Source organism: Eubalaena glacialis, chromosome 2, assembly GCF_028564815.1.
Source record: "Eubalaena glacialis isolate mEubGla1 chromosome 2, mEubGla1.1.hap2.+ XY, whole genome shotgun sequence".
Taxonomy (NCBI): Eukaryota; Metazoa; Chordata; class Mammalia; order Artiodactyla; family Balaenidae; genus Eubalaena; species Eubalaena glacialis.
Window position 1 is genome coordinate 131,128,514 of NC_083717.1, and position 22,658 is coordinate 131,151,171.

Genomic DNA, 22,658 nt, shown 5'->3' on the forward strand with positions numbered 1-22,658 from the left:
GTGGCAGGCAGGCTCCTTAGTTGCGGCATGCGGGAGCCTCAGTTGTGGCATGTGAACTCTTAGTTGTGGCATGCACGTGGGACCTAGTTCCCCGACCAGGGATCGAACCCAGGGCCCCTGCATTGGGAGCGTGGAGTCTTATCCACTGCGCCACCAGGGAAGTCCCTGATTCCTTTTGTAATGAAATGTCCAAAATAGGCAAATCTATAGAGACAGAAAGCAGATTAATGGTTGTCCACGGCTGGAGGTGGGGGGTGTGGAAGGAAACGGAGAGTGACTGCTCAAGGACCTGGGGTTTCTTTTCGGGTGGCGAAAATGTTCTAAAATTGAGGGTAGTGATGGTTACACAACTCTGTGAGCATACTGCAAACCATTGAATCGTGCACGTATATGAGTGAGTTAGGGGCTCCCCTGGTGGCGCAGTGGTTAAGACTCTGAGCTCCCAATGCAGGGGGCCCAGGTTCGATCCCTGGTCAGGGAACTAGATCCCACATGCATGCCACAACTAAGAGTTCACATGCCACAACTAAGGAGCTGGTGAGCCGCAACTAAGGAGCCCGCCTGCTGCAACTAAGATCTGGCACAACCAAATAAATAAATAAATTTTAGGGCTTCCCTGGTGGCGCAGTGGTTAAGAATCTGCCTGCCAATGCAAGGGACACGGGTTCAAGCCCTGGGCCGGGAAGATCCCACATGCCGCGGAACAACTAAGCCCCTGTGCCACAACTACTGAGCCTGCGCTCTAGAGCCCGCAAGCCACAACGACTGAGCCCACGCGCCTGGAGCCTAGAGCCTACAGCCTGTGCTCCGCAACAAGAGAAGCCACGACAATGAGGAGCCCACGCACCACAACGAAGAGTAGCCCCTGCTCACAACTAGAGAAAGCCCGCGCACAGCAAGGAAGACCCAACGCAGCCAAAAATAAAAACAAACAAATTTTTAAAAATAAATAAATAAATAAATTTTAAAAATAAATGAGTGAATTATGTGGTGATTTGAATTATATCTCAGTAAAGCTGTTACCAAAAAAATTTAGAAGAATGACGTGGCATTCACTGTGTGTTAGCTCTGGTGATGGGGGTGGCGGTGGCTGAGGGCAGCTACTAGAAACATGCAGCATATATTATCGTGAAGCATTCTGTTTTATAGGATCTCCTGTATCGAAGATCTAGGTCACTAGTGGATTATGAAAATGCTAATAAAGCACTGGATAAAGCAAGAGCAAAAAATAAAGATGTTCTGCAGGCTGAAACGTCCCAACAATTATGTTGTCAGAAATTTGAAAAAATATCTGAATCTGCAAAACAAGGTACTCTTATATTAACCTTTAATCATAAGGTATGTTTTAGGCTATTATATAAATAGTTAATCCTAGTTTGTTTTGTTCACAGAGCTTGTAGATTTTAAGACAAGAAGAGTTGCTGCATTCAGAAAAAATTTAGTGGAACTGGCAGAGTTAGAACTGAAGCATGCAAAGGTAGTATCATATTAAAGATTTAATAATTTAAGTGACTTATAATTTAGAAATGAGTCAGTTATGAAACTTTATACTAATTTTAAAAATAGAGAATCTTAGAATTGAGAGGGATTTTAAAGGTTATCTAACTTAAACAAGAAAAATATCTATAATGTCTCTAATGGTCAGCTTTGCAAGACTCTAGTACCTAATATGGAAAGACAGTATCATTTTTTGACTAGTTGTTAAAAAAAAAAATCTTACTTAATAAAAACATCACTTAAAATTTTATTTAACCTTTGCCATCTTCAAAGGGACTGAAATTTTAAAATGTATTCAAAATTCCCCAAACTATAAATATTAAAGAAATTTTCAAAAACTTTTACATGTTATTTCATGATAAATTTATACCATTTATAAGTCTAAAGTTATTAAAGCTTAAAACTACACTGAGATTTTTGGTATACTCTATCATGAGCACGAATTTACTTCTGTGTAACTTTGACATAAGTTTAATTCCTCTTTCGCAGTTTACCCTTCAGATATTTAAATCCTTCATATTCTCTATGTATCTTCTTTTCTCCATGCCAGACATCCTTTGGCTAAATATTTTTCATCCCATACACCTCAACAAGATTTTTATTGTATCACTGCCCTACTGTCATTGCTCTTTTAAAATATTATACCTGAAAATGGAAACACATTTACATACATAGAATGATTATTGTTCACATTTCTTCTTACAGCATGTTTTATTCTTTTTTTTAAACTAATTTTTATTGAAGTATAGTTGATTTACAATGTGTTGGTTTTGGGTGTACAGCAAAGTGATTCAGTTATACATATATATGTATATATTCTTTTTCAGATTCTTTTCCCATACAGGTTATTACAGAATATTGAGTATAGTTCCCTGTGCTATACAGTAGGTTCTTGTTGTTTATCTGTTTTATATATAGTAGTGTGTATGTTACTTCCAAATTCCTAATTTATCCCTCCCCTCCAAGCATGTTTTATATGTATAAGATATGGGTTTTTTTAACTGCCATATTGCACCAGCTTGATTTGGCTATAATCACACTTTTGTTCTCTCTTTCTCTTATAAGTCACTTCTTGAACCTCTGCCCTGTGGTTGTGTGTTTAATTTTTTTAGTAGTTATTTTCATTTTTGTGGTAAAAAACACATAAAATTTACCATCTTAACCATTTTTAAGTGTACAGTTAAGTAGTATTAAGTATATTCATGTTGTTGTACAATGGCTCTCTAGAACATTTTCATTTATTGAGCACTTATTTAAAAAATGTAATTGCAGGCCACGTTTATGTCTGTTAAATTTAAGCTTGCTCGTCTTAGCCCAGTGCATCGAGATCTTTTGGAAACTTGGGTTTGATCATATAGTATTTGACTATTATACTAGTTTATCCTCTCAAGTGATGGACATTTGTAATTTGTATGAACTCCCTTTTATGTCTTCATCTAAGTTTTGATTTAAAAGGTTGATCAGGATTAAAGGAATCAATATTTGTTAACCTACCTTTTGAAAGTAAGGGGCATCAAAAAAAATTTAGTTCCCTTCCTTTCTATACTAATTGATATTAACTTATTAATTAATATTCTTTGGTTATATTTATTTGGATAGTTATGAATTCATTTATACTATTATCAACCATTATTTTTCCCATTTTATCTGTGAAGGACAAAAGGAGTATCAAGTTACTCATTAAAATCAAGGTGTACGTTGTCTGATTTGCTGGGCTAATAACCCTGTCAGAAGAAAATGTGTGGACCTCCCTGGTGGTCCAGTGGTTAAGACTCTGCATTTCCACTGCAGGGGGCGTGGGTTCGATCCCTGGTCGGGGAACTAAGATCCCGCATGCCATGCAGTGTGGCCAAAAAAAAAAGGAAAAAAACGAAAATGTTTTGATAAGCCTGGCATAATTTATTCTTTTTGAGCCTGTGTTGTTTTCCAGTGTTCACTCTTTTTGTTCTTTTTAAAGAGGTTATAAACTATCAAGGATTTTGTTATAGATTAAGGAGGGGTTGACAAACTACAACCTATTTTGTACAGCCTGTGAGCCAGGAATGGCATTCATATTTTTAAATGATTATAAAAAGATCAAAAGAATAATATTTCATGACGTGTGATAATTGTAGGAAACTCAAATTTAACCTATTAAGGTTTATTGGAATACAGCCAAGCCTATTCGCTTAAGCTTATTCACTTATGCTTTGTCTATGATTGCTTTCATGCTACTACAGCAAAGTTGAGTAGTTGAAACAGAGACCAAATGTCTCTCAAAGTCTAAAATGTTTACTATTTAATAACCCTTTACAAAAAAAGTTTGCTGACCCTGCTTTAGATTGATGTCAGCCTCTGGTTTCCAGATTCTGTACTTTTTCAAATTCTTCCTGAAATGTGTTCTCTGTGTTCAAATTTCTGATAGCTCTTCTGGTCCAGTGGTTCTTAACTGGTGGTGATTTTGCCCCCCAGGAGACATTTAGCAATTTCTGGAGACATTTGTGGTTGTCGCGTCTAGGGGTGGGGGGCGGTCACTGCTGGTGTGTAGTGGGTAGAGGCCAGGAGTGCTGCTCAACATCCTACGATACACGGACAGCCCCCTCGAGGAAGGATCACACAGCCCAAATGTCGGGAGTGCTGAGGTTGGGCAACTCTACTCTGTTGTCTGAGATTTCTTAATGATTTTGTAAATCTGAACAAAGTCTCATTTTGGTCCCAGGATCCACATAAATTATTCCAAAAACAGTAGATAATAGTTAAATGTACAGCAAGATGGTTTGAAACTACTTTGGATTTTATTTATTGTAACTGGTGTATATGTCTTTGCCACATAATTGAAATCTAGTTATAACAGAAAACTAGGTAGTTAGGTCACTTTTGTGTCCTTGAAAATAGGCTCAGATTCTTTATTAAGGAAGTAAAAAATGTGTGATAAGAGCAGTTAAAAAAAAAAAAAGTGATGAGCCAACTGTGAGGGTGTGATGTGAGTCCCTGTGTACCCCGTTGTAGTTGCAGAGTTAGGTCCACTTTTAGGCGGGGGCAGTTTGGCAGGTGTCAGCCTGCAGAATGTGCATCCTGTGACTCAGCGGTACCACTTGAGGAATATACCTGTAAGTATATGTACGAAGGTAATTTCATAACTGTAGACAGGCTCAGAGTCATTTGTCACAGTTCTGTCCTTATAGTGGCCAAAAATTGACAGTAACTTGAACACCTAAAAATGTTTAATGTTTATTTTTCACTTAATTTTAGATTTTCAGGAACATTGCAAGGAAAGTACAAAGAATTCCTGGATACTCTTCACCCAGATTCCCCAAATGTGCATATTATCGCATATGCTTTGTCCTTTTCCCTCCCTTCCTCCCCGTTTCTCTTTACACACACACACACTCACACTCACACACACACCCCTATACACACCTATTTTTGTCTTAAACCATATGAATAAGCTGCAGATATGATGCTTCTTCCCTCTTACACATTTCAGTGTGAATTCCCTAAAATCAAGTAATTATTCAGTACAGTTATAAAGTTGAGGAAATTAATATCAACATAATTCTGTTATCTAATCCAGAGGCCTTTATTCACGTTTCCCCAGTTGTCCCAATAATGTCCTTAATGGCAAAAGGAAGTTCAAGAGAATGTGTTGCATTCAGTGCACATGTCTTCTTAGACTTCTGTAATCTGGAAAAGTTGCTGAATCTTTGTATTTCGTAACATTGGACACTGTTAAAGCACAGGCCTATAGAATGCCCCTCACTTTGGGTTTGTCTAATTAGTGGGTTTAGGTTGTGCACTTTGGACAGGAATTCCACCCAGAAGGGATGTCAGATCTTCTTGCTGCATCACACAGGAGGAGGCACATGCTGTTGATCAGTTGCCTTACTGGCAACGTACAACTTTGATCATTTGCTTAAAGTGATGTCTGCAGGCTTCACAGTGGCAAAGTTGATGTTTTATACTTTGGATTAAGAAGTATTCTGTGGGGAGGTACCCGAGACTCTTAAATACCGTATCCATCACTTAACCAGCACTGACCAATAAAACTTTGTGCCAGGGTGGAAATGTTCTGTAATCAGCACTGTCCAGTATGGTTGGCAGTAGTCATGTGTGGCTGTTGAAGACTTGAAATGTGGGTAGTGCAACTGAGGAACTGAGTTTTTATTTAATTTTAATGAACAAATTTTAATTATGCAGCTGCATATAGCTGATGGCTACCGTATTGGCATTTTAGTCCCATACTGCTTTTGGCATCCATTCATGATTTTTGCTTGAGTCAATTATGATGATGATCACCAAATGGTCGTTTTCTAATTCCGTCATTCTTTATACATTTTAGTTGACTTTCTACTCTAAGGAGGAGGTTTTCCTTCATTCCTGTTTATATGTTAATGTAACCTAAATATACTTAAATTTGCCTTTATATGCCTCTAAATATGGATGCCAGTTCACATGTTTTACAAATGGGCATTTAGGTATGAATTTTATAGAACACTTCTGTATGTAATCTTACTGTTTTTATAAAAAGTGCTATAAATCTAATGCTATATTTTAATGGCTAAAGGAATGTGATAAGAACCTGTCTTAAAATCAGAACATACTCAGTGGCTTAATCTGCGTACAAAGGGCAGGCATATTTTATAACCCTCACTAGAGCATGCCAAATATTAATATTGGTCTAGATGGAAATTTACTGAACAATGTGGTATGTGGAAAATATTGTGCATGGAACAAATTCTGTAATTTTACGTCTTTAAACCTTTATTTCTGTATAATGACTTTTCAAAATTCTGATATCTTAAATGTAAAGTTATGTGATTTCTAATACCGTATATTTTCAGTAAGAGTCTTTCACACTGTTTGAACTTCATTTATTTTCCCTCCCTTTTTAGGGTAACCTACAGTTGCTGCAGAACTGCCTGGCAGTGTTAAATGGAGACACATAAGCCACACTCTGCCTTCCAGTTAAAAAGGGCTGCCTTCCGTCAGATTTTATTTTTTTTCTTAATGATGCTAGACATTTACTGCTCGCTGGAAACAAAAGAAACAGCTGACAAAGTGCATCTACTCTCCCTTTTTCTGAGAAACAATGGCGCGGTGCCGCCCTCGGGTGCTGTGGGCTGCACGATGGGACCTGCGCGCCTGCGCCGCAGACAGCTGATGATCATCGCGCCCTCCTCCTCTTCAGAAGCCCAAAGTACTGCCTTTTTTTAAAGTAGCCTCTAGAACTGTGTTTATTTTATGAATAGTATTCCTTATGGCTGCCAATCTTATTTACCTTTAAGTAATTTCTGAAGTTTAACCCTTTCAAAATACATTGTGTAAACAAGATAAGGATTGCCGTTACCTTTTTTTAAATTTTGTTTTAAAAAAACATTGTACACCACCTTAGTTCACTCTTGTATCCTGGTAAAGCATCTTAATGAGACTTATTTTTAATTAATGAACGTTTCTTAGAAGTTTTGGGACAGACTACGTAATCTTTATAAGTGTGATTTCTGAAGAAAAGCAAATGCATTAGTATGTTTGCCTTAAACTTGTAGACTAAACGAACTATTGTCCAATAAACAGTGATAACAGTAATCGTTTTTTAACTCTGTGGTCACTCTAAAATTTGGAGTAGCTATAATCTACTCCTATATTACGCTTTTACAGTGCAGGTCTTAGTTTTTCTTTTTTCTTATTTCTTTTAAAATGGCGTATCGAACCAAGTTCACCACTTTACAAAAGAATGAACTGCTTCTCTGTGTGCTTTTAGCACTTCATATAAGATGGAATTGGGCAGAGACAGGTTAGAGACAGCTGTTTCTAAAACAGGAACAGAGAGTATGGTCTGTTGCGCTTTCCAGGATTCCACCCCTAGTTCAGCTAATTAACCGTGCAACATACACCAGTGTATATAGACTGGTATGTAGAGAGAAAGAGGCGTGCTATAGGGAACAGCACTTGTCAGTGGGGGAAGAGTTGGAATATTTGGAATAAAAGTTGCAGTACAAAAAGGATACCGTCAGTAGCTACATTACAGATACTATTGGCCTTTCTAATGTGAACGAACATTGTTATTCCTAGATTAAAATTAGATTGCGTGGTTGGATTTTTCCACACTAAGTTGTTTCCCGTGTGGAAACCACAGGCATCTGGGTTGGTCACCCTTCCACCGCGTTCCTAGTTTGTTTTCCCAAACCGTTTTTAAGAACACCTGCCTGGTTCTCAGGACTAGTCGCTATGATTCCAGCCTTTTCTCCTGCATGTCTCTTGCCTCACGGGTGTGCTGGGTCAGTGTTTCTCTCTTTTATTGACGTTCCTCATTGCGTTTGAACTGTTGATGTTTGTGTTGCCTGAGAGATTGTTTTGTCCTCCATGTCCCCTTCACTGGTGAGAATATGCCCCTGCGATGCCCACCACTGGGTGAACGTGGGGTGGAGGGGCCCTAGCTTCTGGATTTGGGGGCAGTCCCTTCAGTGGCTGCCCTTGTGGCCTCAGACCACAAGGTTCACTCGACCTCTCTGCCTTTGTCTCTACCATGAAAGACATATTGACCTACCTCACAGGGGTGTTGTGAGGATTAATAAATGTTGGTACAGTGCTTTGGAAATGTGAAGATGCTGTGTAAATGCTAAAAAATAGCAAGTTCAGAGCAAAAAGCTACACAGTTTTTCGCACATCCGTCAGCTAATGTGTTTCTACCGAGGTGGCCTTTTTCTGGGAAGGAAGTACAGTGGAAAGTACGTCCCTTGGCCCGTTGGTTTACTGACGGGGTGGGCGTAGACAGGAAGCAGCAATTGTGTGTTGCACATGAGTGTGGGGAGGGGAGGGGTGCTTACTAAATACATGTATTAATGAGTTGATGACTGTCCAGGGGTCTTCTCACTAACAAAACGTACAGATCAGGGAAAGAATGTATGTTAACTCCGTCGAGGTCATACGGGAGGGATTGACTTCGTACGTCCAGAACAATTGAGAGGTTGATTCCACAGCTCACTGCTAGTCCCTGATGAAAATAGCCAGCCCTGGTGAGTTGTGGCATTCATCAAACTTCTTAACCCTCTCCTGCCTGAGGGCCGCAAAGGTGCGACGGGAAGACGCCTAGTGGCAGAGACAAGCCAGCAATGGACAGTCTGGGGTTTCCCTCGGATGATGCTTTATGCTCTGAGACGGAGGAAGAGGAGCAACCCAGGCTGTGGGAATGGCCTGGGGAGTCAACGTTGGTTGCGGTGGGAAGCAAGGGACTGAGGGATTAGGAGTTTATGCGGTGAGAGTGGAGGATGGCAGGAGAGGAAATCTGTGAGAAAAAAAAGTGTGTCAAGCCTACCTGTAGGTCAGTGAGGCTGCAACTGGGTGAGAAAGTGTATACAATATTCTTAATGTTCCGTAGTGAAACTATGTAAGTTGAGGTCAAAATGATGTTTTTCTTCCGGTGGGGGGGGGGGGTTTAAGAGGAAAACTGCCGAGAAGTGCATAGCTATTCAATACTGTAAAAATAAGAAGTGAGGATCTTCCCTGGTGGCGCAGTGGTTAAGAATCCGCCTGCCAATGCAGGGGACACGGGGTCGAGCCCTGCACCGGGAAGATCGCACCCGCTGCGGAGCAACTAAGCCCGCGCGCCGCAACTGCGGAGCCACCGCAAGGAGAAGCCTCCCCCCCCCCCCCGCCCCTCGCCGCAATTAGAGAAAGCCTGCGTGCAGCAACGAAGACCCGACGCAGCCAAAACTAAATAAATTTATTTTTTTAAAAAGTGAAATTCTATGTTTCGCTGCTTCTGGATAGAAGAGTTTATCAGTATCAGCTCACCAACCCTCGGCTTGGACATTCCCGATGCCATTATTAAAAAAAGCGGAGCCCGGGTTCGAGCCCTGGTCAGGGAAGATCCCACATGCCACGGAGCAGCTAAGCCCGTGCACCGCACAGACCTGAGCCTGCGCTCTACAGCGCGCGAGCCACAACTGCTGAGACCACGTGCTCCTAGCGCCCATGCTCCGCAACAAGAGAAACCACTGCAATGAGAAGCCCCCGCTCACCACAACTAGAAAAGGCTCGCGCGCAACAACGAAGACCCAACGCAGCGGGAAGAAAAAAAAAAAAAATCTTTAAACTCAGGTTTATAGGTTAGATACATAGAGCAAATTGGTGGTTGCCAAGGGTGGATACTGTGGGAGGTTGATAAAATTTGGGGTAGGGCATGTCAAAAGGTACAAATCCCCGTCCTAACTGAGTCATGAGGACATCATACACAGCATGATGACGAAGGTTAAAAAAAAATAAAGCTACAAGAAACAGGAGAGCACAAACGCAGTCCCCCACTACCGTGAATTATGCAGTTGCGTTTCCCACACTTGGGGAAATCATAACGGTTAACATCCGCAGTGCAATGGGTAAGCCTCGCCCTGGGTATGATTAATCATACCTGCACTCAAAGCGAAAACCTGCGGAGGAAGTTTGTTTTGTTTTTAAGCCTGCGATCAGTAAGTTTTACACGTATGTGGATGTAGATACGTATTTTCTTTGGCCATGCCCGTCCGCGACCTGCATCCTATTTTTCCAACCAGAGATTGAGCCCAGGTTTACGGCAGTGAAAGTTAAGAGGTGTAACGAGCGGGCCCTCAGGGAAGACCGCGGTTTCTTCTCCTCTATTCATTACACTAAGTGATTCCTAGCATTATAACACTTTCAGATCGTTCTCCATTGGACGTTACTTCAAGATACCGCATATAACGTTCCGCACAGTAATTCCTCGTTGCTCACCTGTTTCACACATAGTGTTTTTTCCTTTTAAGTCCCATACTCCCAACACATTTCTCCAAAACGTTGCCCCCGATGGCTGCGGGTGTTCGTTTTCAGAAAGTAAGCAAAGCTCTAAGTTACGTCCCGGATTTCACAAAAAGCAGCGTAACGGCGTTTATCCGTACTGACGTGCTTTAGTATAAAAACCTGCTTTTGCTCACACTAGTGCCAACAGCAGTCTCTACTACCACTCCACGTTCCTTACGGGCTCACTTCTGTACTACCATGCAACACTTACTACTGTTAGTGAAAAGCCGCCGAAAACTGCAGTAGATAGAAAACACACGGTAATTGAGAACACCGTAACCAAGTGCCTCAGTCCAGTCTACGCAGCTAAGAAAACCGCAGTCTCTGCACGATCCTATACGGAGACCACAGCACCCACGCCCCTCCTGAACCTTACAGTAATACCAAAACCTGGAACACACATTGTTGTTATTGCTAGTCACTAGCAGCATCTTCGTTACCTACTAGAAACAGTTCACGCTATCTTTCAACAAACACAAACATCAGGGGAAAGCGCGAACGCAGTCCCCCACTACCACAAATTATGCAGTCGAGTTTCCCACATTTGGGGAAATCGCAGGGGTCAGCACATCCCGAGTGCAATGGATAAGCCTCGCCCTGGGAAAACCACCTTCGTGATCATGGTATCTCCCCTGCCAGGTAAGTATGAGTTCCTTCCTCACCCTCGCCCCACACCCTCGCGATCGCCCACCTCTTCACGCACGCTCACTTCCCTCACGCCCTCTCCGCGCCCTCCGCCCCTGCATGCCCCTCGCTCCGGCATCGCCCACCCCGGCAACAGCCTCGCGAGTCCTCGGCTGTCCGCACGCAGGACGCGGAAGCCCAGCCGGAGTGAGACCAGCAGCCTCTGCGCGCCTCCCTATCTGCATACGCCGCGTCCCTCTCCGGAAGTCCCGCGCCTCTGGTCTTTCCCCAAACCGGCTGAGGACCGTAGCGAGAACGCAGGAGGGATCTGCTCAAGAGTCTTCGACTTAAAATGAACATTAGGTTCTTGTTTAAAGTTAGATTGAGGGGTTTCACTTTTTGCACCGTCTATGTCTAACCTTTTCCCCATTGGGAAATCGCTATGTTTGGGGGCAGTCAGCCCTCAGGCGGCTTTCTAGTCTGTTACTTTCTCTTTGGCTTGTGTGGCCTCGAGGAGCTTAGGGCAGGTTTCCTTGACCTCCAGGTGTCTCTAGATATGACCCAAGCGGAGTGGGACCAGCAGCCTCTGTGCGCCTCCTCATCTACATACGCCACGCCCCTGCCGGGACCTTTTCGGCGTCCCGTTTTTTCCCGCGGGAGATACGGACCTACTAATTCCCGACCGAGATGCGCCGGTGTCTCCGGAGGGAGGGCGTGGGCGAGCGGCGACGAGTCGGGACCTGGAGGGGGGACCCGGGAAGACAGGAGCTCGCGGCGCCCGGCGCCCTGCAGTTCAGGAGCAGGTCGGAGCTCGGGTGTGGTCTCACCTTCCTTTCAGTGAAAATGACACGGAACAGAATGTCAATCAAATGTTAAATAGTTTAACATGAAACATGAAACGTCATCAGTTTAACATGAAATTGTTTTAGTCCTCATCCATGATCTTTCGTTCAGATTATGTAGTAATCGAATCTTGGAGCAGCAAAGAAAAACGAACAGAGACTATCAGGGCAAAGCGTTCCTGCAACGGGTAGATGTGTGGGCCGGGAAGGGGTGTTGAATGGTCTCCGAAAATCGAATGCACGGAAATGTCGCGTTTTCGTCCTGAGGGACTAGGCTGCCTCTTTCAGCCGCCCGGATTTGTCTTTTCCTCTTCCATACGTGAAGATTCTTTCTCGAGATCAAGTGGATCCTCCCCAGACGTGAACAAAACGATTCAACTATTGTGTGTCGACTTCCAGTGGACCTTGTGCTGCGTTATACTATTGTGGTCGGTGCTACGGAGCAAAGCGAGGCTAGACACAGGACTGGAGACTATAGGGTCAGGGAAGGTTTCCTGAGGTCCTAACTGCGAAAAGATCAGAGGAAACGTATTGCAGCACCCTTTTTTCTTTTTCTTTTCTTTTTTTTTTTTTTTTTTTTTTTGGCTGCGCCGTGGGGCATGCGGGATCTTAGCTCCCCAACCAGGGATGGAACCCACGCCCAGCGGCAGTGGAAGCGGGGAGGCTTAACCACACCACTGGACCGCCAGGGAAGTCCTAAGCACCCTTTTCTGATTACTGGTTGTCTCAGGAAGTTTCCTTTCTTAGTGTGTATTTCCTAAAAATACAGCATTTTCTTATCTAACCCCAGGATAATTATAAAAATCAAGAAATTAACACGGATGCAATATTATTATTTACTCTATAAACATTATTCCATTTCTATCAATTGTCTCAGGAATGTCCTTTATAGCAAAGGAAAATTCAAAATCACATGTTGCATTCTGTATCCTGTCTCTTTAACCCATTTTAATCTGAAATAATCCCCAGGCCCATCGTTTTATTTCATTATGCAGGCATTTTTGAAAATTACAGGCCAGTTATTTTGTAGAATATCCTTGGTTTTTAGGTTGTCCTGTATTTCCTCATAATTACATTCAAGTGTGCATTTTTGACACGTAGACGACATAAATGGTACTGTATCTGTTTACATGTTGACTTATGTCCCTCCAAAAATATATATATATATGTTGAAATCCTAACCCCTGATACCTATGAATGCGACCTTATTTGGAAATAGAATCTTTGCACATACAATCAAGGTAAGGTGAGGTCAGTACGGTGGGCCCCAATCCAATATGAATATTGTCCTTATAAGAGGAAAATGCCATGTAAGGACAGAGACACGTAGGGATAACGCCATGTGAGGACAAAGCACAGATTGGAGTGATGTAGCTGCAAGCTAAGGATTGACTGTCACCACTAGAAGCGAGGAAGAAGCAAGGAAAGATTCTACCCAGAATCTCGGAGGGAGCATGGCCGTGCTGACACCTTGAGTTTGGACTTGTAGCTTCCAGAACTGTGAGAGAATAAATTTCTGTTGTTTTAAACCACCCAGATTGTGGTACTTTATTATGACAGCCCTATCAAATTAATCCAGTGTCCTCCTCTGGGCATCACACTGCAGGCACGTGAAGTCAGTTTGTTCAGTTATTGGTGGTGTTAACATTGATTACTTGGTTAAGGTGGTGTATCAGTTATCCACTGCTGTGTAACAAACTACCCTAAAACTTCTTAGTGATTTAAAATAGTGACCATGTTATTTGCTCACCATTCTTTGGGGTCAGCAACTGCAGCTGGGCTGAGCCGGGCAGTTCTGCGGCTCTGATGTAGGACCCCTCGTGCAGCTGCAGTCAGCTCGTGGGACAGTGGGGCGGGTCAGTCTGCGGGCCCTCAGTTGACATGATTCATCTTCACTCCCGTAATTTCATCCTCCAATAGGCTAAGTCAGGCTTCTTCTCATGGTGGTCTCAGGACAGCAGGTGAGAGCGCGACTCCCAACGAGCAACTGTTTTTCAGTCTTCTGCTTCCATCGCATTTACTAATGTTCCATTAGCCAAAGCAAGTCACATAGCCAAGCCCAGAGTCAACATGGGAGGGTGCTGCAGAAGAACATGGTACCGGGGCCAGTATTGTAACCCTCTGCCACTGGGGGTGTTCACCAGGTTTGCCCCTTGTAATTATTAAGTAATTTGTGTGGAGATAATTGAGGATATGTAAATATCCGTTACAAAACCTTAACCCAATAGTTTTTGGTATCCACTGTTGACTTGCATTATGGTTGCCAAATGCTGATTTTCTAATTCTGTCATTCATTCTACATTTCTTAGTTGGCATTCTGTTGTAAGGAAGAATTTTCCTTCCTTCCCTCTGTGATCAACGTGAACTCATGGTTGTGTTTAGTTGTTTATAATCCATGACTGTTTTCATTTATTTTGATGTTTGGTTGTTCTCATACTGGGCCTATGAAAGACCCTTCAGGTTGGCTACTGTGTCCTTCTGACATGTCCATATAATTTTTGGAGCATTTTCTGGCACAAGATATTCCAGGCTCATCTTGTACCTTCCCTGACTCCTGAAAATCATCTGTTTCTCCAAAGAGCCCTGGTTCTTTTTAGTGGAGAATGACATTTAGAAAGCAGGATCAGGACAGTGCGTTTCCCTACACATATCTATATCTATTAAAAATAATGGGCCCAGGAATAAAGACGCAGACGTAGACACTGGACTTGAGGACACGGGGAGGGGGAGGGTAAGCTGGGACGAAGTGAGAGAGTGGCATGGACATATATACACTACCAAATGTAAAACAGATAGCCAGTGGGAAGCAGCCACATAGCACAGGGAGATCAGCTCGGTGCTTTGTGTCCACCTAGAGGGGTGGGATAGGGAGGGTGGGAGGGAGGAGATATGGAGATATATGTATATGTATAGCTGATTCACTTTGTTATACAGCAGAAACTAACACACCACTGTAAAGCAACTATACTCCAATAAAGATGTTAAAAAAAAAAAGAAAAAAAAAAGGGGGCCCAGGTACTTCCCTGGTGGCACAGTGGTCAAGAATCCGCCTGCCAATGCAGGGGACACGGCCTCGAGCCCTGGTCCGGGAAGATCCCACATGCCGCGCAGCGACTAAGCTCGTGCGCCACACCTACTGAGCCTGCGCTCTAGAGCCCGTGAGCCACAACTACTGAGCCCACGAGCCACAACTACTGGGCCCGCGTGCCACAACTACTAAAGCCTGCATGCCACAACTACTGAAGTCTGCGTGCCACAACTACTGAAGCCCGCGCGCTTAGAGCCAGTGCTCCGCAACAAGAGAAGCCACCGCGATGAGAAGCCCGCTCACCTCAATGAAGAGTAGCCCGCGCTCTCGCCGCAGCTAGACAAAGCCGGCGCGCAGCAACGAAGACCCAATGCAGCCAAAAATAAATAAATTAATTTAAAAAAATAATAATGGGCCTGTACTGATTATCTTCAATTCCAATTTTCGACTTACCACCACATGGTTCCTCCTTGCCCTCCGCCATTCTGTATTTGCATCTCCTTTCTTCAACAGTGAGAACCTTGATTCCCAGCCTCCATTTACTCATTAGCTCAATCCTACAATACAACCGCATTGGTACAAAACTGTTACAACCACATAGCTATGAAATACCAGCCTACTAGGGGACACTTCAGTATTTGCAGTTCTTGTCTCTAGAGTTGAAAACGGTTATGGTCAATGTACTGCGTTCAAAAGTCATTTCGGTTGGTTATTTATTTCTACTCCAGTGTGGTTACACTAGTCATCTGAGATACAGTTAGGTTCATTTGTACGTATATCCAATTTTAGGGTCTTTTCCCCCTGTATTTTTAAAAAAATGTTACTTATCTTTGGCTGCGCTGGGTCTTCGTCGCTGCGCGTGGGCTTTCTCTCGTTGCGGCCAGCGGGGGCTACTGTTCGTTGCGGTGCGCGAGCTTCTCATTGCGGTGGCTTCTCTTGTTGCGGAGCCCTGGCTCTGAGCGGGCGGGCGGGCTTCAGTAGTTGTGGCTCGCGGCCTCTAGAGCGCAGGCTCAGAAGTTGCGGCGCACGGGCTTAGTTGCTCCGCGCGGCATGTGGGATCTTCCCGGACCTAGGGCTCGAACCCGTGTCCTCCTGCATTGGCAGGAGGATTCTTAACCATCGCGCCACCAGGGAAGTCCTCCCCCTGTATTTTTTTTAAAGCAGCAGTTTTTCTTTCTTTCCTTCCTCCTTCCTTCCTTTATTTTGGCTGTGCCGGGTCTTAGTTGCGGCACGTGCTATCTTCAGTTGTGGCCTGTGGGATCTTTGGTTGTGGCATGTGAACCCTTAGTTGCGGCACGCATGCAGGGTCTAGTTCCGTGACCAGGGACCGAACCCCGGCCCCCTGCGTTGGAAGTGCGGAGTCTTACCCGTTGGACCACGAGGGAAGTCCCTCCCCCCCCCCCCCCCCCCCCCGGTGTTTCAAAAACATATCCAAGGGCTTCCCTGGTGCCGCAGTGGTTAGGAATCCGCCTGCCAATGCAGGGGACACGGGTTCGTGCCCCGGTCCGGGAAGATCCCACATGCCGCGCAGCGGCTAGGCCCGTGAGCCACAACTACTGAGCCTGCGCGTCTGGAGCCTGTGCTCCGCAACGGGAGAGGCCGCGACAGTGAGAGGCCCGCGCACCGCGATGAAGAGTGGCCCCCGCTTGCCACAACTGGAGAAAGCCCTCGCACAGAAACGAAGACCCAACACAGCCAAAAATAAATAAATAAATAAATAAATTTATTAAAAAAAAAAAAAATATCCAAAATGTTAACAGCGTTCCCAAAATAATTACATAGAAAGGTACGCTCAGAAAACTGTCACTCTCTCCTTGCACTCACCCATATAGGTAATTTCATCAGTTCTGGTTTAACACTCCTGGGTTTCTTTTTGACAGACGGTGTATAATTTTCTTGTTTTCACATTTTTCATAGACAAAGGGTAGCATACTACATATATGCGTGCACTTTATTTTTTTCGCTTAACATCGTCAATGCGTCATATCTCGAGAAACCTGGAGGTCAAGGAAACCTGCCCTAAGCTCCTCGAGGCCACACAAGCCAAAGAGAAAGTAACAGACTAGAAAGCCGCCTGAGGGCTGACTGCCCCCAAACATAGCGATTTCCCAATGGGGAAAAGGTTAGACATAGACGGTGCAAAAAGTGAAACCCCTCAATCTAACTTTAAACAAGAACCTAATGTTCATTTTAAGTCGAAGACTCTTGAGCAGATCCCTCCTGCGTTCTCGCTACTGTCCTCAGCCGGCTTGGGGATAGACTAGAGGGGCGGGACTTCCGGAGAGGGACGCGGCGTATGCAGATAGGGAGGCGCGCAGAGGCTGCTGGTCTCACTCCGGCTGGGCTTCCGCGTCCTGCGTGCGGACAGCCGAGGACTCGCGAGGCTGTTGCCGGGGTGGGCGATGCCGGAGCGAGGGGCATGCAGGGGCGGAGGGCGCGGAGAGGGCGTGAGGGAAGTGAGCGTGCGTGAAGAGGTGGGCGATCGCGAGGGTGTGGGGCGAGGGTGAGGAAGGAACTCATACTTACCTGGCAGGGGAGATACCATGATCACGAAGGTGGTTTTCCCAGGGCGAGGCTTATCCATTGCACTCGGGATGTGCTGACCCCTGCGATTTCCCCAAATGTGGGAAACTCGACTGCATAATTTGTGGTAGTGGGGGACTGCGTTCGCGCTCTCCCCTGGTGTTTGCTTTGGTGAACGAACAGAACTGAGTTTTCAGACTGGACGTCTGAAGTCACGGGTGGGTGTCGTGTGTTCCTGGGGTGTACGTGCATTGACGTTATTTACGGTATGGCTTGAGAAGTTCTACTGCGCGGAATGAGGTGTTTTTCTTGGTGTTCGTGTACTGGGTTTCGGGGGTTCTGACAGGGTCATGTGCTATGAACTTCTAATCGACCTTGCTTTGTTGGTCTCTGAAGCGCTTTCTTTCCGTTGTTGAAGTTTTCCGAGTCACTTACGTTTCTGTTTCGTTGTTGCTCTTTACCAACATGTGCAGTGTTTGACAGCGAAGAAGAAAGATCTACGCCTGTAAGAAATGCAGACTCCGCAGAAGTACTGACGTTTGAAGCAACGTGAGCAAAACCAGAGTATCATACTAACAAAATCAGATGAAAACAAACGTTATATAAACCGGTTACGTGTAACATCTCTACCAATAATGAAAGTTAATTTGAAAATAGCAATCGCCCCACCCGCACGGAAAACAAAGCTTATGGAGAAAGGTAAGTTAGGCGTAAGAGGTGGATGAGTATGGAACGCTATGCAGGAAGTAAGAGAAGTTGTCGGTATAGATCAGTGGACTTTATTCTGCGTCCTGAAGTAACTAACGCATAATGAAAAGCAATCTGCACCTCTACATGTGGGACTAGCACCATACCGTAAATCACCCAGTTTAGTAAGTGACATTAAAAAAAAAAAAAAAGTACGGACGGAATTCCCTGCCTGGCCGGTGGTTCGGACCCCCTGTGCGTTCACTGCCACGGCCCTGGGTTCAACTCCTGGTCAGGGAACTGAGATTCCCCAAGCCGATGGGCTTAGCCAAAACACCCCAGAGAGAGAGATACATGTAATATATACATACATACGGAAACACACACACGCGTCCATACAATGTATATTTATAACGTATTCATCTCAGGCTTAAAAATAAAACGGACACTGTTCCCCAGCAGGTTCTAGTTCTGAGTCCAGGTAAGATGAATAATACTGTGTCCTTCCTACAGAGAAATCACAGAACGCTCCCTGTTCCGCTTCATCAGCAATATCTCTGAACATCATTTGCTTGAGTCCCAGGGTGAGAGCTACTACGGACAAAACCAAAAACCGGAACAGAGTCCCTGAGCCCTGGGAGGGGACGCACCAGGCCACGCCATCAGCCTCCAACCTAGCCTCTTTCAGCTCCTTATCACTTTAGGAGAATGTGGTCATTTTTACAGATAGCACAAAAATGCAAGTCAAGTGTAAGCACCTTATTTTTCTCACATACGTGCCCCTTCTCTTGATCTACTGCTTCTGCTGCTTCAAGCTGTAGGGGAGGCAAAACTTTACTTTTTACCCTTTGAGGGTCTCTGGCAGGGCCTGAGTATTAAATGGATATAAAACAGGAGCGGGGACTTCCCGGGGGGTGCAGTGGTTAAGAATCCGCCTGCCAACGCAGGGGACACGGGTTCGATCCCTGATACAGGATAATTCCCACATGCCGCGGAGCAACTGAGCCCGTGCGTCGCAACTACTGAGCCTGAGCTCTAGAGCCCACGAGCCACAACAACTGAGCCCGCGCGCCTAGAGCCCGTGCTCTGCAACAAGAGAAGCCACCGCAATGAGAAGCCCGCACACCGCAACGAAGACTAGCCCCCGGTCGCCGCAACTAGAGAAAGCTCGTGCACAGCGATTAATTAAAAACAAAAAAAATTTTTTTAAACAGGAGGAAAACATGCAGATTTTTGCATGTATGTAGATGAAAACCCAAAGAAGTGGTTAAGTGGGTCTCCGAGGAACCCTGGTTCCTTTTTTTTTTTTTTTTAATAAATTTATTTTATTTTTACTTTTGGCTGCGTTGGATCTTCGTTGCGGTGCGCGGGCTTCTCACTGCAGTGGCTTCTCTTATTGCGGAGCACGGCGCGCGGGCTTCAGTAGTTGTGGCGCATGGGCTTAGTTGCTCTGCGGCATGTGGGATCTGCCCGGGCCAGGGCTCGAACCTGTGTCCCCTGCATTGGCAGGCGGATTCTTAACCACTGCGCCACCAGGGAAGCCCACCCTGGTTCCTTTTATTGGCCCTGGTTCCTTTTGTTGGACAATGATACTTAGAGACCAGAATCTGGTGTGTCATTGCTGTTAGGCCCTGTACCTATTTTACTCAATGGATTATATTCCGTTATTATCATCACCTTGATTTGGCAGTGGGAACCCTTTCGAATTGGCTCTTGTGTGCTTGACATGCCACCGAATCAGTCACTGTACATTCCTTTACTTTTGGGCACAGTTGCACGTTCCAGGCTTGTATTTTCCCCACCTAAGAGCCTCGCCTCCCCTGGGGGCTGATATGCCCCTCCGCCCTCCTGCCCACAATGACTTTCTGTCGCAGTGAGGCTTACTGGGGAGCGATGGAGAAGGACCATCAGGCGTCTCAGGAGAGAGCACATCCAGGGCTCCACAAGGCCCGTGGATATCCAGCCTTGGCTCCCCTCCTTCGCCCACCTACCCCGATTCCTTTGGCAGAGGCGGCTGCTTCCTGAAAGAGGTCAAGGTTCTGTGGACTTCCCGGAGAGGCACTGGAGTCCAGAGGGAGGGGCAGAGGGCACAGGTGTCCAGGTTGGACTCCTTACAAACGTTTCGGATCCCACCTGGTGTGTGCCCACCACCCAAGACCACTAACCCACCCAGCAAAAGTCCCACAGAGGCACGGCAAGCCACACCAAAGTGGCCTTCCCTCAGCTGAGTGTGTCGCCGCTCCCTGACCGGGCAGCAGGCACCTCTGCCCCTTGGAGGGTGAGGGGCAGTGCCTCAGAGGTCCCCTGCTACTCTCTGTGACACCCAGACAAGAAGAGTTGGCCGTGCTGAGACTCACACTCCCCTGTGCCGGTCACCAAAACCCACGCACCCCGCCCACTCCCCCAAAGCCAGGTTCCCAAGGGTTCCACACCTCCACATCCCGTCGGGGGTATATCCAACGAAGGCCTGAGGTTCTCTCTTTGGTCCTCATCCGCTGGTCTCTGCAGATGGTGACATGTGAGGCTGAGGTCTTTCTGCAGCTGCAGAGCAATAGACTCTTGCTGAAGGTCACCTGTCAGACTGCAGTGGCACGGCCTCCCAGACCCATGGAGACTCCACAGACTCCAGGTCAGCCCCTCGTAGTTAGCAGTGAGACCGTGAGGAGGGCTGAGACCGCAGCGGGGGTGGGGGGGGCGGGGGGGGGGGCAACCATAGGAGCTTGCCAGGAGAGGAAGACGTGTGGGGAAACGCAGTCTCCGGTTTGAGAGGCAGAACCAGAACCGAAAAAGGGCTTGTGGGCTCAGGGGTCAGGGGAAGGCAGCGCTGGGCCCCCGAGGTTTCAGAGAGCCACGCTCCCATCGGGGTTCTGCTGTGACTCCTCTCGGTGAGTCTCCGGCGTTTCCTTCCCACAGGAAGGGAGGGGCAAGGACCACCCGCGGCGTTCTTCTCGGCACCCACACATCCCACCCCAACCAGGCTCTGTCCCCAAGGTGAAGCTGCTCCTTCTTGCTGAAAGCCCGGCCCATTTCCTCCTGGGTGCTCTCTGCTTGGGCCTCGGCAGCTTCCTCTTGGTCCCGCCAATTCAGCCTTAAGGACCCAAGGCTAAAGGTAGCCGGCTGGTCAGAGGCCACAGGCCAGTGGTTTGTGCAAGGAGGTGAAGTTGTGCGCCCCTCCATGATGGCAGCTCCCCACCCTCCGCCCTTCTGCTCCCTGCCATCAGCCCCCGTTGCCCCTGGCTCTCAGGGCGCTCTGAGCTCTGTCTGTGCTTTTGCTGGCAATCTTCCTCTCTCTCTCTTTCTCCCGCCCCACCCCCTTTCTATCTACCTATCTATCTGTCTATCTATCTATCTATCATCTATCATCTATCTATGTCCATCAGATGTAGCAGAAGAATGGGTGCGGGCGTTTTCCCACCCTTGTACAGTGTGAGCAATCTTTGCTCTTTCGGCGGGAACTCAACCCCTCCAGCGGCTACCAGAATAGGTGCGAAGGCATATGAAAGCTGAGGTTTCCAGGGGGCCACACCACCCCCCCTCCCCCGCCCTGTCCTCAGACTGACAGGACACCTGGAAGGTTCTCATCGGCACTGTCAAGGCCCACTGAGAGCCCTGCTGCGTTTTGCTCCTGCCGGTGTCAGCTTCCGCGCAGGTACACAATTGGCAGTGTCTTGGAGGGTGGCAGAATGTGGCTTGGAAGATCTCGGGGTGGCAGTTCTGCCCCACAAATAGATTAAGACGGTTGGGAAGGTTCTCTGTCTCCCCAGGTCTGTACCTGTAGAGACCATGGGAAAGACAGGGAAGGAGAGAGAGAGGCTGGGAGACTGAAAGACTGTGACCGGGAGAGACAGAGACAGTGACCTTCCTTTGGGGGTCAGAGCTGGGGACTGAGCCCGGGAGTGAGAGGGGGTTTTCAGGAAGGGTGCCGTGGTTGTCCCTGACCGTGTGATGGCCTGTGCGCTTGTCGGCCTCCAGGGCTTTTGGTGGGCAGCTCCTGCGTGCCCCCCTGTTTGGCAGGGATGTGCGCGCGTCGAGCAGAGCGGGGGCGGTGGGTGAATAAAAGTGGAGAGGGCGCGGGCCGCGCTGGGGCCGGCGGGGCTGCGCGCTAAGGCGGGAGCAATCGGGCTGCGGGCGGGCGTGTGGCCTGCGGGCGGGAGGAAGGCGCAGGCGTGTTGCCTGGCCACGGCCCCCCCGTGGCTGTGCGGGCGTCCCCCAAAGGCTTTCCCGCCTCTGGCGGGGGGGAGAGAGGATGCTGCGCTGCCTCAGGGCCTTGGGCGGGGCTTGGCCCCGGGGCGGGGTGGTGCCCTTCACGAGGGCGCAAAAGCGACGGGCACCTCCTTCGAGCCGGAATCGAACCAGCGACCTAAGGATGTCCACACGTGTCGGGTCTACAGTCCTCCGCTCTACCAGCTGAGCTATCGAAGGGTGCGCGCCGCCAGGCCCGGGCCCTTAACTTTTTCTGGAAATGCCGGAGCACGGCACTGGGACGCCCGAGGTGAGACAGGCCCAGGGCTGGTTGGAAGCCCCTTTGAAGAGAGCGGTGCACGCGCCGCCGCGCCGCCACGCCGCCCGGTGCGGGCGGGAGGACGGGGCAATCTTGCGGCGTGGCTGCGGCCGGGCCTCGGTGGTGCCCGGCATGGGGGCGGCGACTTTCAAGATGCCTGGGCCCCCGC

At 47.0% G+C, this 22,658-nt stretch overlaps 1 long non-coding RNA gene and 3 other non-coding genes across 4 annotated transcripts; 2 read left to right on the forward strand and 2 right to left on the reverse strand.

Annotated features, from left to right (window-relative positions):
* Positions 1–1,153: 1,153 nt before the first annotated feature.
* LOC133085407 (uncharacterized) lies at positions 1,154–8,077 on the forward strand. Its single transcript, XR_009699554.1, has 3 exons — positions 1,154–1,309; positions 1,392–1,477; positions 6,369–8,077. It is a non-coding gene; the product is annotated as an uncharacterized LOC133085407 (long non-coding RNA).
* A 2,690-nt stretch (positions 8,078–10,767) lies between these two features.
* On the reverse strand, positions 10,768–10,931 carry LOC133085963 (U1 spliceosomal RNA). The gene has a single exon (XR_009699760.1). It is a non-coding gene; the product is annotated as a U1 spliceosomal RNA (small nuclear RNA).
* A 6,365-nt stretch (positions 10,932–17,296) lies between these two features.
* On the forward strand, positions 17,297–17,460 carry LOC133086080 (U1 spliceosomal RNA). The gene has a single exon (XR_009699861.1). It is a non-coding gene; the product is annotated as a U1 spliceosomal RNA (small nuclear RNA).
* Positions 17,461–22,320: 4,860 nt separating this feature from the next.
* TRNAY-GUA (transfer RNA tyrosine (anticodon GUA)) lies at positions 22,321–22,410 on the reverse strand. The gene is given in 2 exon segments: positions 22,321–22,356; positions 22,374–22,410. It is a non-coding gene; the product is annotated as a tRNA-Tyr (tRNA).
* Positions 22,411–22,658: the final 248 nt, after the last annotated feature.